Source organism: Pipistrellus hanaki (assembly GCF_964339955.1).
Source record: "Pipistrellus hanaki genome assembly, chromosome: 1".
Taxonomy (NCBI): domain Eukaryota; kingdom Metazoa; phylum Chordata; class Mammalia; order Chiroptera; family Vespertilionidae; genus Pipistrellus; species Pipistrellus hanaki.
In genome coordinates, this window is record NC_140503.1 from 143,592,507 (window position 1) to 143,605,061 (window position 12,555).

Sequence of the window (12,555 nt, forward strand, 5' to 3'; positions counted from 1 at the left end):
ACTTAAGAATCCACTAAGTTCAGATTTCCTACTTCTACAAAACTGGGCTCAAGTCTCATAAAATCCAAGTGAAAACCCTTCAAAGCACAGTTTAACATAACACTAATACGTTTTTCAAACTATTTGATTTTATCCTATTTAAAAGCTAATAAATGAGCCTGTTACTGTTTAATGGATGTTGGTGAAAAACACACGACTTCTGTGTCAGAGACAAAGGATTTGCACTGACAGCAGAGCAAGCGGCCTGAACATTCACATATTTCTGTTGGTTCCTCTACCAGCAGTCGGCAAACTGTGACTCTGTTGACTAATAAGTTTGCCGACCATTGCCCTAGCCCACAAATCCCATTGAGACAAAGTAAAGGGTCTAGGTCTGTGGTCAGCAAACTCATTAATCAACAGAGCCAAATATCAACAGTACAATGATTGAAATTTCTTTTGAGAGCCAAATTTTTTAAACTTAAACTTCTTCTAACGCTACTTCTTCAAAATAGACTCGCCGTGGTATTTTGTGGAAGAGCCACACTGAAGGGCCAAAGAGCCACATGTAGCTTGTGAGCTGCAGTTTGCCGACAATGGGTCTAGGTGATAATTGCATATGCAGTGAATTACATTATAGGAGAGAAACTCTGAGTTTAGGGAATTTGAAATCTTAAAATGCCTTTCCTTTCCTCTGGAGAGAGAAAAACACTTTCTTTTTCTTTCAAGGGTATAAGCAAACTTGTCCTTTGCAGCAAAGGGAGATTCTGTTTCTGTTTTCCCAGGCTGTTCTTGTGTACTCATATTTATAAAAAGATAATCCGGAATAAAGGACAGTCAGGGTCTCTGTTCACAAGGAATGCAGAAGTACAAGAATGCATATTAAAATGTTAATTGTATTCACTAGAAGAATAGAAAGAGAAAGTATAACGTTTTTTATTGTTGATGCTATTACAGATGTCCCCATTTCCCCTGCCTTGGCCTCCTTCATGGAGTGACCCCTCCTCCCTCCTCCCCTCGCCCCCCTCCCGCCTACCAGCAGCCTGTTGTCTGTGTACATAGGCTATGCATATATGTTCTGTGGCTAATCTTTTCCATTCCCCCCCCACTTTTTGCCCCACTGAAAGCACATAACTTTTAAACCACTCGAAGGGGTATGAAACAAAGAAAAGTGAACCAATCCTATAAAAAACTGAAAATATATAGAAAGTATGTAAGGAATATTAGACTGCCTAATAAAAAACATTTTCAGATAGTTTATAAATCCATCTACTTGATGTATCAGTTAATAATGCAGATTTTTTTCAATAGATGAAGTTACACATATGTTGATATATATGCAATTTTATATATATGCTATTTTATTATATTGACAGCAGGCTTCAAAACATCATATGTCAAATTTGCTAAAGGTGTTAACATCATAGATATTTTTAAGCTTAAAAATGTCTAATTTTGTGTAAAAAAAGAGCATTTGCGGGAAGTTTTATTTCATTATTTTGAAGATAAAGTTATCATATATTTCAGGAAGCTTATAGTGAACATGTTCCATCTCAAGATACTTGTGAACGCTGGTTTAAATGATTTAAAAGTGATTATTTTGATGTGAAAGACAATGTCCAGGTCAACCAAAAACAGTTTGAAGACCAACAATTACAAGCATTTTTGGATGAAGATGTGTGTCAAACTCAAAAACAACTTGCAGAAAGATTGAACATTGCTCAGCAAACAATTTCCGGTCGTTTACATGCAATGGGAAAGATTTTAAAGGAAGGAAAATGGATGCCACATCAACTGAACGAAAGACAAATGGGAAACCGAAAAGTCATCAGTAAAATATTGCTTCAATGGCACGAAAGTCTTTTTTGCATTGAATTGTGACAGGCAATGAAAAGTGGATTTATTTTGAGAATCCCAAACTCATAAAATCATGGGTTGATCCAGGTCAACCGTCAACATCAACTGAAAGGCCAAATCGCTTTGGAAAAAATACAGTGCTCTGCATTTGGCGACATCAGGAAGGTGTGATGTATTATGCGCTTTTAAAACCAAATGAAACCATTAATACTAATTGCTACCGACAACAAATAATCAGTTTGAACCACTCTTTGATGGTTAAATGACCAGAATGGGCCAGAAGACATGGCAAAGTAATTTTTCTTCATGATGACACACCATCACACACTTCAAAACCAGTTAAAGACACATTAAAAGATCTTGCCTGGGAAGTATTAACCCACCCACTATATTCACCAGACCTTGCTCCTTCAGATTACCGATGATCGATGGGACACACACTTTCTGAGCAGCACTTCAAAACGTATGAAGAAGTGGAAAATTGGGTCTGTGAATGGTTTGCCTCAAAATAAGAAAAGTTCTATTGGGACGGTATCCACAAATTACCTGAAAGATGGGGGAAATGTGTAGCTAGCGATGGACATTATTTTGAATAAAGCACCTTTGATATTTCTTTTGAAATAATTGTGTTTTCTTTGATTACAAAATCCACATTATTAACCGATACACCTACTATGTGCTATTCATAAAAGATAAAAACAAAGACATTGGCCAAAAAGATAAGGAAAATATCAGGCAAATGGTAACCAAAAAGAAAATAAGTACTATGATATTAATATAAACCAGTAAAACAGAAAAGGAAACACAAATAGACCCCCTAATATATAAAATTTTGTATGTGACAGAGAGGGATCTATTAATTAGAAAAGAAAGGACTATTGAATAAATAGTCCTGATAAAATTAGGTAGCTATTTGGAGAGGAAATGGGAATCAAAGCTCAACCCCACATCATATATAAAAATAAATTCTAGATTGACTGAAATACATGAATGTGGAATGCCATTTTTATAATTTCCATCTAGGAAGGAATTCTTGCAGAATTCGTACAAAGTACAACACATTTTGAAAAGAGAGAATTTCAATAGAAGAGTGGTACAAAAAAGCCTTCCATTCTATTGATAATATATTACTTGATTTAATTTTTTTTTTGAAGCTATTGTGACAAAACATTGTTAAATCTGGGTAGCTGAGTACAGTGAAGTTTGTTAGATGTGCATGCAGTGTGAGTTAATCATCTAATAATTTTGATAGAATATCATCATTCTTTTCATGCTTCCCTCTCTGCTATACATATTTGTATAACTTCTTATAAAAATGCTTCAATACCAGCATTATTATGAAAATAATATTGATTTTAATATATAGTATGATTAGTCTTATGAGACATTACTAAGTCATGTGGGACAGGAGAATGTGGCAAATGCTGTGCTTTCCTGGGCCCCAGCCACTGATTGTCTATAGTACTCCCCTAACCATGTAACAATGAAATGCTTACACCTATTTCTGAAAAATGACTCTACATGTATTTCCAAACACCCTGTAGGGAATGGTTCTGTCTCACTATTGAGAATTCTAGAATAAACAAAGAGAAATGAAGGGACAGAGTGTATATCTTAAGTTGGAGAAAATTCTCTCTTCTGCAACTATTCTCTTGTCAGAGAGAATGGGCAAATGAATGGTAGTTAAAAATGAACATTAAATTGTAATAGGAAGACTGTTTTTGAGATCTTTAATCCTGATTTTTGTTTGTTTTATTGAGTTTTGTTGTCCTGTTTCTTATCAGTAGATAATATGAAAATATTAAAACTATTTTTAAATTTAATTTTGAAAACAGACTTGATGTTAATTTTTGGAGGGGTTTGATATTTTAAATATAGAGATTGTTGACAGTTAATAGTGTAAGGGGTGTGATGAAATGGTGAACTTTTCTAACAAGGTTCTTATTCTTGAAATCACTTATTTTTAGTTGCATTTTATTAATTTATATGTGCCATGTTTCCTTTTTCCCCCCTGGAATTATTGTCTTCATTGTTTTACATTTAAAATAATTGTTTAGGGGACTTTTCTCTACTTCTAACAATACAAATAATTCATTAAGGGGAGAGGTAATATGATCCCAAACTGAGTTTCCTGCTCAATAACTAATCCTCTCAAAGTACGCCTTCATTAGTCTTCAGTCATTGAAATGCAGGCTCCCATTGCAGTAAAGATGGTAATTTCTAGCTTCTTTCCATTTCACAGAGCTCTGAGTGCTGAGCATGGCTGAAGCCTGAATAGTTAGGGATATTGTGCACTGATGTGATGCTTAGATTTTATATGTCATGGTAGTTATGTGATTTACATATAAATAGGGTGAATAATCTATATTTGGCAAAGTTGAGGCCAGGGTGATTTTTATCATTTTTGTCTTGGTGTATGATTCTGCCTCTGAAAATATACCAGGCCTTTGAGATGAGTACAGGAAAGTATGCTTCTTCATTTTCAAAGATACTGTTTTCATGAAATCTATGAATAGCATTTAACTTGTAAATTTTGATAAGTTGTCAGGTGGCCCTTAAGAGAAATGATAAGGGCTATTTCTCAGTATTCTCTGTACTTTCTAACCGATTATCATTCGTAAAGATAAAGCAAATAAATTCAGTGGTAAAGAAATAGGCTGGCATAATCATTTTTACTTAACTGCAATCTTTTTTTAATATAAATTTTTATTGATTTCAGAGAGGAAGGAAGAGGGAGAGAGAGATAAAAACATCAATGATGAGAGAGAATCATTGACAGGCTGCCTCCTGCACGCCCCATAATGGGGATCGAGCCTGCAACCCAGGCATATGCCCTTGACCAGAATGGAACCTGGGACCCTTCAGTCCATAGGCCAACACTCTATCCACTGAGTCAAACCAGTTAGGGCTTAATGGATGTCTATACTACTACTGATTTTCTCCTTCCTTAAAAGCCGACCATTGTCATTTTCAAAATTATATTCAGCTGAATCTGTGCTAACAGACAATGTAAAAGGAGTGCTTAGAAATATTTATGTACTTAGTGTTTGCTTTGTTTACTCCTTTGTTCATTTATTCCTGACCTTCATGTTATTGTTACATAAAGAAATTTTACATTTTATACTATTGACAATGAGCATTTTAGATGTGGTTACAGAATAAATTAGGAAAGTGCACCTTATTTAGAATCTTTCAAAACAAGAGTCCCTACTAATCTGTCCTACCTCATCTGAAGAGTGCCAGGATGTGTCCTTTTGTCTGGCTGCTGCTAGAGGGACCATGACAGTAGTCTTAACCCCATTCTACTAACCTTAGATACTTCAAGGCCCTTGAATATGTATGGCTTGTTGAGCTCTCTTTCTTACAATAGATCTTTTAATTATGAACATATCCTATATAATAAAGGCCTAATATGCAAATTGATCATTACTCCAACACCCAAGATGGTTGCCCCATGTGGACACAAGATGGCCAGCAGGGGAGGGCAGTAGGGAGGGACAAGGCCTGCAAGAGAGGGCAGTTAGGGGTGACTGGGCTAGCAGAGGAGGGCAGTTGGGGGGACCAGGCCTGCAGGGGAGGGCAGTTTGGGGGAACCAGGCCTGCAGGGAAGGGCAGTTTGGGGGTAACCAGGTCCGCAGGGGAGGGTAGTTTAGGAGGACCAGGCCTGCCAAGGAGGGCAGTTAGGGGCAGTTGGGCCAGTAGGGGAGGGTAGTTAGCGGTGACCAGGTCAGCAGGGGAGGGTAGTTTCTGGGGACCAGGCCTGCAGGGGAGGGCAGTCAGGGGCAATCTGACCAGTAGGGGAGGATAGTTGGGGACAACCAGGCCTGCAGGGGAGGACAGTTAAGGGCAACCAGGCTGGCAAGGGAGGGCATTTAGGGTTGACTGGACCAGTAGAAGTGGGGGGGGGAAGGTGTGGCGAGATAGTGAAACATTGATTGTTTGCCTCTTGGATGCTTCCTAGCCAGGGATCCGACCTGCAACCTAGGTATGTGTCCTGACTAGAAATTGAACCCACAACCTTTGGGTGTACGGAATGATGCTCCAACCAAGGTAGGAGCAAGGTAGACCTTTCCTTTAATTAAATGTAGAGAACTAATTTCATGATGATGTTTCTTTGGTATTGGTTAACAAACACAGTAAAGGCCAAATGAAAAATGTTATCAGCAAAATAATTTATAACAGAAGGTAAAGTTGTTGGAAAACTGTGTGTCAGTTCCTCAAGAAGTAAGCACAGCCCTAGCTGGTTGGGCTCAGCCGATAGTGTCAGCCTGCAGACTGGAGGGTCCCAGGTTTGATTCCAGTCAAGGGCACATGCCCGGGTTACAGGCTCATCAGTGATTCTCTCTCATCATTAATGTTTCTGTCTCTCTTTTCATCTCCCTTCAGAAATTTTAAAAGGAATTTTACCATTTACAACAACATGGATGGAACTGGGGAGCATTATGCTAAGTGAAATAAGCCAGTCAGAAAAAGATAAATATCATTCATATGTGGGATATAATGATGAACATAATTTGATGAATAAGAATAGATCGATCTAGAGACAAATGGTAGGAGAGGGATGGTTAGAGAGCAACTAAAAGACTTGTATGCATGCATATTAGCATAACCAATGGACACAGACACTGGGGCAGTGGGAGCTTGCGGGGGGGTGGGGGTGGGGAGAGAAATGGCTGAGAGGGTGGATCAATTGTGGGAAAAGGAAACATATCTAAAATTTAAACAAAACAACAACAAAATTTTTTTAAAGATTCATACAGAGTTTATAAGAAATATTGTCTAAATCTTTCACTCTTATACATTTATAGTTTTTGAGCCACAACTTTCTGCTCTTCAAAATCAAATGAATGAGCCCCCAGCTTTCTTTTCCCTGCATTATTTAAGATTTTGATATTTCCAGCTCATATGGAAAAGACATCATGAAATGCTAACTATCATTATTCTTTCTTGATATTGCTAGGGGGCAGTATTTACTCAGCTGACTTTTTTAGCCGACTAGCAAGCGTATCTAATTTTATAATCTAGAGAAAATAGTCAATGTCTGTATGATATCTTTTCACTGGGTTTCAGTTTCCAACTTGAAGTCAGAAAATAGCTAATATCTCTAACTTGATAAGACTGATTTTATATATTTTTGTATTTGCAATAAAAATCGTACTATTTGTTATTTTAAAAATTAAAACCTGAACCAGCCTAGTATTCAATATTATCTTATTTTGCTGGAGTTTTTTGTGTGTATCAAACTGTATTATGAGGATATAACTAATATTTTAAGAAATTATTTAAAATGAAAATATCAGTTAAGATTGTTTCAGTCTTAAAAATAAAAAAATATAGGGGAGAGGTCAGTAGGAGAAAGGGAGACATAGATCATTCAGGCTATATGTAATACTTTAAACAATAAAGAATTTAAAATAAAGAAATATAGAAAGAATAAATAACAGTCATTACAAACTCACAGAATATATTAGCTATGTGTTTATCTCACAGTAATTTAGTTGGTAAGAGGTGACTTGTTGCTAAACATCTAGGAGTTGTTATATATATTATATTTAAGAAATTAATTCAACGAATTATTAGTTTTCAAATATTAAATATGCTTAATTTTACTTATATGTTTATTTTTTATTAATGAGAGAGAAAAAACACACATGGATTTGTTCCACTTCTGTATGCATTCATTGATTGATTATTATTGTATGTGCCCTGACTTGGGATCAAACCCTTAACCTTGGTGTACTGGGATGACACTCTAACCAATAACCCATTGAGCTACCTTGCCAGAACCTCATTTCTCTTACTTTTAATGATACTTTTTAAAATTATTGTCAGCCGAAGACAGTTTGGCTCAGTGGTAGAGCGTCGGTCTGTGGACTGAAGAGTCCCAGGTTCGATTCCGGTCAAGGGCATGTACCTGGGTTGCGGGCACATCCTCAGTAGGGGGTATGCAAGAGGCAGCTGGTCGATGTTTCTCTCTCATCGACATTTCTAGCTTTCTATCTCTCTCCCTCTCTGTAAAAAATCAATAAAATATATTTTTTTAATTATTGTCAAAACTTAGTTATATAACTTAAAATTTCAAGGTTTTTGGTGTGTTTTTTTTTTAATACTTTTGACTAATATAAAAGATTTTTAAGTGTATTGACCAAGGGAGATTTGCTACTTTTCTCATTATTTGATGTGTATTGAAAATTCCTCAAGAAAATGTATAATTTCATGGTTATTTGGAACTTTTAATTTATCCCTTTTGTTTATCTTTATTATATACTAGAGACCCAGTGCATGAAATCTGTGCACAGGGCAGGTGTGTGTCCCTCAGCCCAGTCTGCACCCTCTCCAATGTGGGACCCCTCAAGGGATGTCTGACTGCCCTCACACAGTCGAGGACAGCTGGCTCCCAACCGTTTGCCTGCCTGCCTGCCTGATTGCCCCTAACTGCTTCTGCCTATCAGCCTGATCAATGCCTAACTGCTCCCCTGCCAGCCCAATTGCCCGTAATTGCCCTCCCCTGCTGACATGGTTGCCTCCATCTGCCCTCCCCTGCTGGTCATCTTGAGGCGACCATCTTGTGTCCACATGGGGGCGGCCATCTTTGACCACATGAGGGTGGCCATCTTTTGTGTTGGGGTGATGGTCAATTTGCATATAACCTCTTATTATATAGGATTTCATTCATTGTTTTGACAAATATTTGAGTGCCTATTATGTATGTGCCAGGTATTTTCCTAGACCCTGGGTACATCATTAAAAAAAAAAAAAAAAAAAAAGACATAATCTCTACCCTCATAACCTAGTGGGGGACAGACAATAAAGAAGATAAACATACTATGTGATTTGTTTAAAGATAGTGGTAAGTTTAAAGAGAGGTTGGAATAAACTAAAATAAAAACATGAATGTTAAATACTCACATGGAAGAATTGAATTTTTAAGTATAGTAGTCTAGGAAAGTCTTACAGAAAAGGTGACTTTTGAATAAATGTCTTAAGGAGCTGAGGAAAAGAGTAGTTCATGCAGAAGTAGCAGCAAGTGCTACAGCCCTGGAATGGAAGCATGCCAGGGACATGGAAGGAGCAGCCAGGAGACTATGAGTGGGCCCAGTGAAGGAGGAGGTGAGGTCAAAGAGGTAATTGGAGGGCCAGATTACATTGAGTCTTATAGGTCAGAGTTAGGACTTTTGCTTTTATTGTCAGTGTCAGAAAGCCACTGGACACCATTGCGCAGAGGAGTGGCATGTTCTGATCTAAACACTTTAATAAGGTCATTCAGGCTGCTATGGTCAGAGAAGCCTAAGGAGGGCAAGGATGGAATCTGGGGGACTGCTCCTGGCTAATGTCAATACTCTAAGCAAGAGATGAGAGTAGCTTAAATCAGGAAATTGGGAGTCTGGGTGGTGAGAAGTTTTCATATTCTGGATATACTTTGAAGGTAGAGCCCACATAACTACTGGTAACAAATGTACAGTGTAGGAGTATGAATAGTCAAGAATGATTCCAGAATTTTTTTGCCTGAGTAATTGGAAGAATAAAATTGCTCTTAACTGAGATAAGACTGTATTTGAAGGCACAGATTATGGAAAAAGTGTGAGGAGCTTAGTTTGGGATATGTTCTGTTCTGTTAGACATACAAATAGAGATTGGACATATGAGTTTGTAGTTCAGGGGAGAAATTGGGATGGAGCTATAAATACGGGAGTTCTCACACTATGTAATAATTTGGAGAAAAAGAGAAAAGGTTCAAACACTGATCATGGGCACACCATTATTTGTCGGGGAGATGAAGAGGAACTAACAAACGAGATGAGAAGGAGCAGCCAGAAAAGTAAAAAGAAACCTGAAAACTAGGTAAATGTGAAGTCTTGGAAGCAGACTTGGGGGAGGGGGGCGCGGGGAATGTTTTGAGGAGATGAGGGTACTCAATGGTGTCAAACTGTTGAAAGATTGAGAATGAAAATTGGCCATTAGCCGAAACCGGTTTGGCTCAATGGATAGAGCGTCAGCTTGGGGACTGAAGGGACCCGGGTTCGATTCAGGTCAAGGGCATGTACCTTGGTTGCGGGCATATCCCCAGTAGGGGGTGTGCAAGAGGCAGCTGATCGATGACTCTCTCTCATCGATGTTTCTAGCTCTCTATCTCTCTCCCTTCCTCTCTGTACAAAATCAATAAAATAAATTAAAAAAAAGAAAATTGGCCATTAGATTTAGCAAATCTTTCGTGTACAAAATAAGAGTAGTTTTGGTGGTGAGGTGGAGGCAAGAATGTAATTGGAATGAACTGAGAGAATATTTAATGAACAACTACTGCTCTTAATGAAGTGCAAGTACCTTTCAGGGTAGAATTATGCTTTGTTCACTCCTGTCAATTAGGCAGAGAGCTTGAATTCTCCCTTACCCTGACTTTTCTTCTACATAGACCTTCAGCAAATTGCATAGGCCTGCTCACATTAGAGAGGACAATCTGCTTTACTCAGTCTACTGACTCACATTTTGGCTTTTTCCAGAAACACCCTCACAGACACACCCAGGATAATGTTTAAATATCTGGGCATCCAGTGGCCCAGTCATTTGACATATAAAATTAATCACCATAGAACCATGTGATTATTGATATTGCTTTCTTTAAACTCACCATTTGGCTGTTTTTATTTTATTTGTTCACTAGTTCTTTGTTCTTTTTCCATTTTCTCTGCCTTCTTTGGATTAATTGGATTTTTTTTTTTTTCTGTGATTCCATTTATCTCTTTGCTTCACATGTTAGCCATAACTCTTCGTTGTATTTTCTTATTGGTTTCTTTAGGATTTACCCAGTGGCCCTCAAACATGGGCAGTTTTTCCTCCCTAGGGATTATTGGCAATATTTGAAGACATTTTTGACAAAACTGCACAAGTGCTACTAGTATCTAGTAGGTAGAGGCTGGGTTACTGCAAAAATCTTAAAATGCAAAGTCCAGTGACTCCACTCCTTGACCAGAAAGAGTTAATCCAACCCAAAATGTGAATAATGGTGCGGTTAAGAAATTCTAGTCTATACTACACTCTTCAACTTATTCTTTCAAGTAATATTATATCATTTCACATATAGTGTAAATACCTTACAACAGTTGTCCTGGCATTTGTGGTGTTGTCCTACATTTTATTTCTCCATATGTTCTAAGCCCCACAATGAATTGTTTTTGCTTTAAGGAGTCAATTACTTTGAAATATTTTAAAATAAAAGTATTTTTTATTTAACCACATATTTATAATTCCTGAATCTCTTCATTCTTCTATGTAGATCCAGATTTTTATCTCATATCATTTCTTTCTGCCTGAAGTACTTTCTTCAGCATTTCTAGTAGTGCAGAACTGCTGGTGATGAATTCTTTCCATTTATGTGTAGGAGTTATTTTACCTTTGCTTCTGAAAGATATTTTGCTGGGCATACAACTGGAAGTTGATATGTTTTTGAGTCATAATACTTTAAAATTTTTGCTCCACTGCCATTTGTTATGCACTGTTTTCAAAAACAATGAAAAATATTAGTCTCATTGATGTCTTTTTCCCTCTGGCTAAAATTGTAAGGTTCTTTCCTTTACCACTGATTTTGAGAACTTTGAGTATAATGAGACTAAGTATAGTTTTATTCATGTTTCTTATGTTTCAGGTTTTTGAAATTTTGGGATCTATTAGTGTATGTTCCCCTCCACTCTCTTTCCCCCCCTTTCCCTCCCTCCCCCGCCCCCCCCCCCGCCCCCGCATCAAATTCTAAAAATATTCGGCTATTATTTCCCTCTCCTGTCTTCTCTCCTTTGTAGTCTCCAAAGGAGACTCACTGATGCACAGGACATGTGTTTTTTGTTTTTTCCCCCCTCCTCTTTGTTTTATTGCTTTGTTCTATTGCTTTATCTTAAAGTTCACTAATCTTTTCTTCTGATATGTCTGATCTATTAATTCCATTCAGTGTATTTTTTTTAATCTCAAACATTTCATTTTTCATCTCTAGAATTTTGACTTATTTCTTTTTTTTTTTTTTTGTACCTGCTATGAATCTACTCAATATGTCCAATCATTCTTTAGCTCTTTGAATATATGGAATACAGATATAAAAAATATTTTAATGTTTAATATATCAGTTCTGTGTCCATTTTGATTAAATGATTTTGGTCTTCATTATAAAACATTTTTCCTGCTGCTTTGCATTACTCTTTTTTTTTTTTTTGAGTCTTATCATTGTGAATTTTGCTTTGTTGGGTATTAGATATTTTTTACATTATTGTAAATGTTCTTGAGCTTTATTTTGGGGTGCAGTTAAGTAACATTCAAACAGTATGATTCTTTCCAGGCTTGCTTTTAAGGTTTATTAAGTGAGACCAGGGTAGCATACTTTGGGAGCATAATTTTCCCCATTACTAAGTCAGTACCCTGATACCTTGTATTACAGGGTTTTGTTTCATTTATTTATTTATTCATTTTTTTATCCTGGCTGGTGATAAACTGAACTATTCCTGGATTTATGTGGGCCTGGCAAGCTTTCCCTCTGAGTCTTTGAAGTGGTTCCTTCCCTGTTTTGTGTATCTTCCTCAAATGTGTGCCTTCTTCAGTACGTGGGAAAATGGGTTGTTAGCTAGTTGCTAAAGTAATCCAGAAAAACTCCTACTGTCAAACAGTTGGCTTTGATCATAAGGGTAGAGGGAAATTTAATTTATGTCATGTCTTTAAAAGAAATTAAGTTGAATACAAGTG

General features: G+C 37.0%; 1 protein-coding gene and 1 long non-coding RNA gene across 4 annotated transcripts in view; both read left to right on the top strand.

Moving 5' to 3' along the window:
- LOC311617055 overlaps nucleotides 1-12,555 on the top strand; it is a 316,342-nt gene that overhangs the window by 223,968 nt on the left and 79,819 nt on the right. The gene's annotated exons all lie outside the window — the stretch shown is intronic.
- TBCK (TBC1 domain containing kinase) overlaps nucleotides 1-12,555 on the top strand; it is a 146,794-nt gene that overhangs the window by 87,033 nt on the left and 47,206 nt on the right. The gene's annotated exons all lie outside the window — the stretch shown is intronic.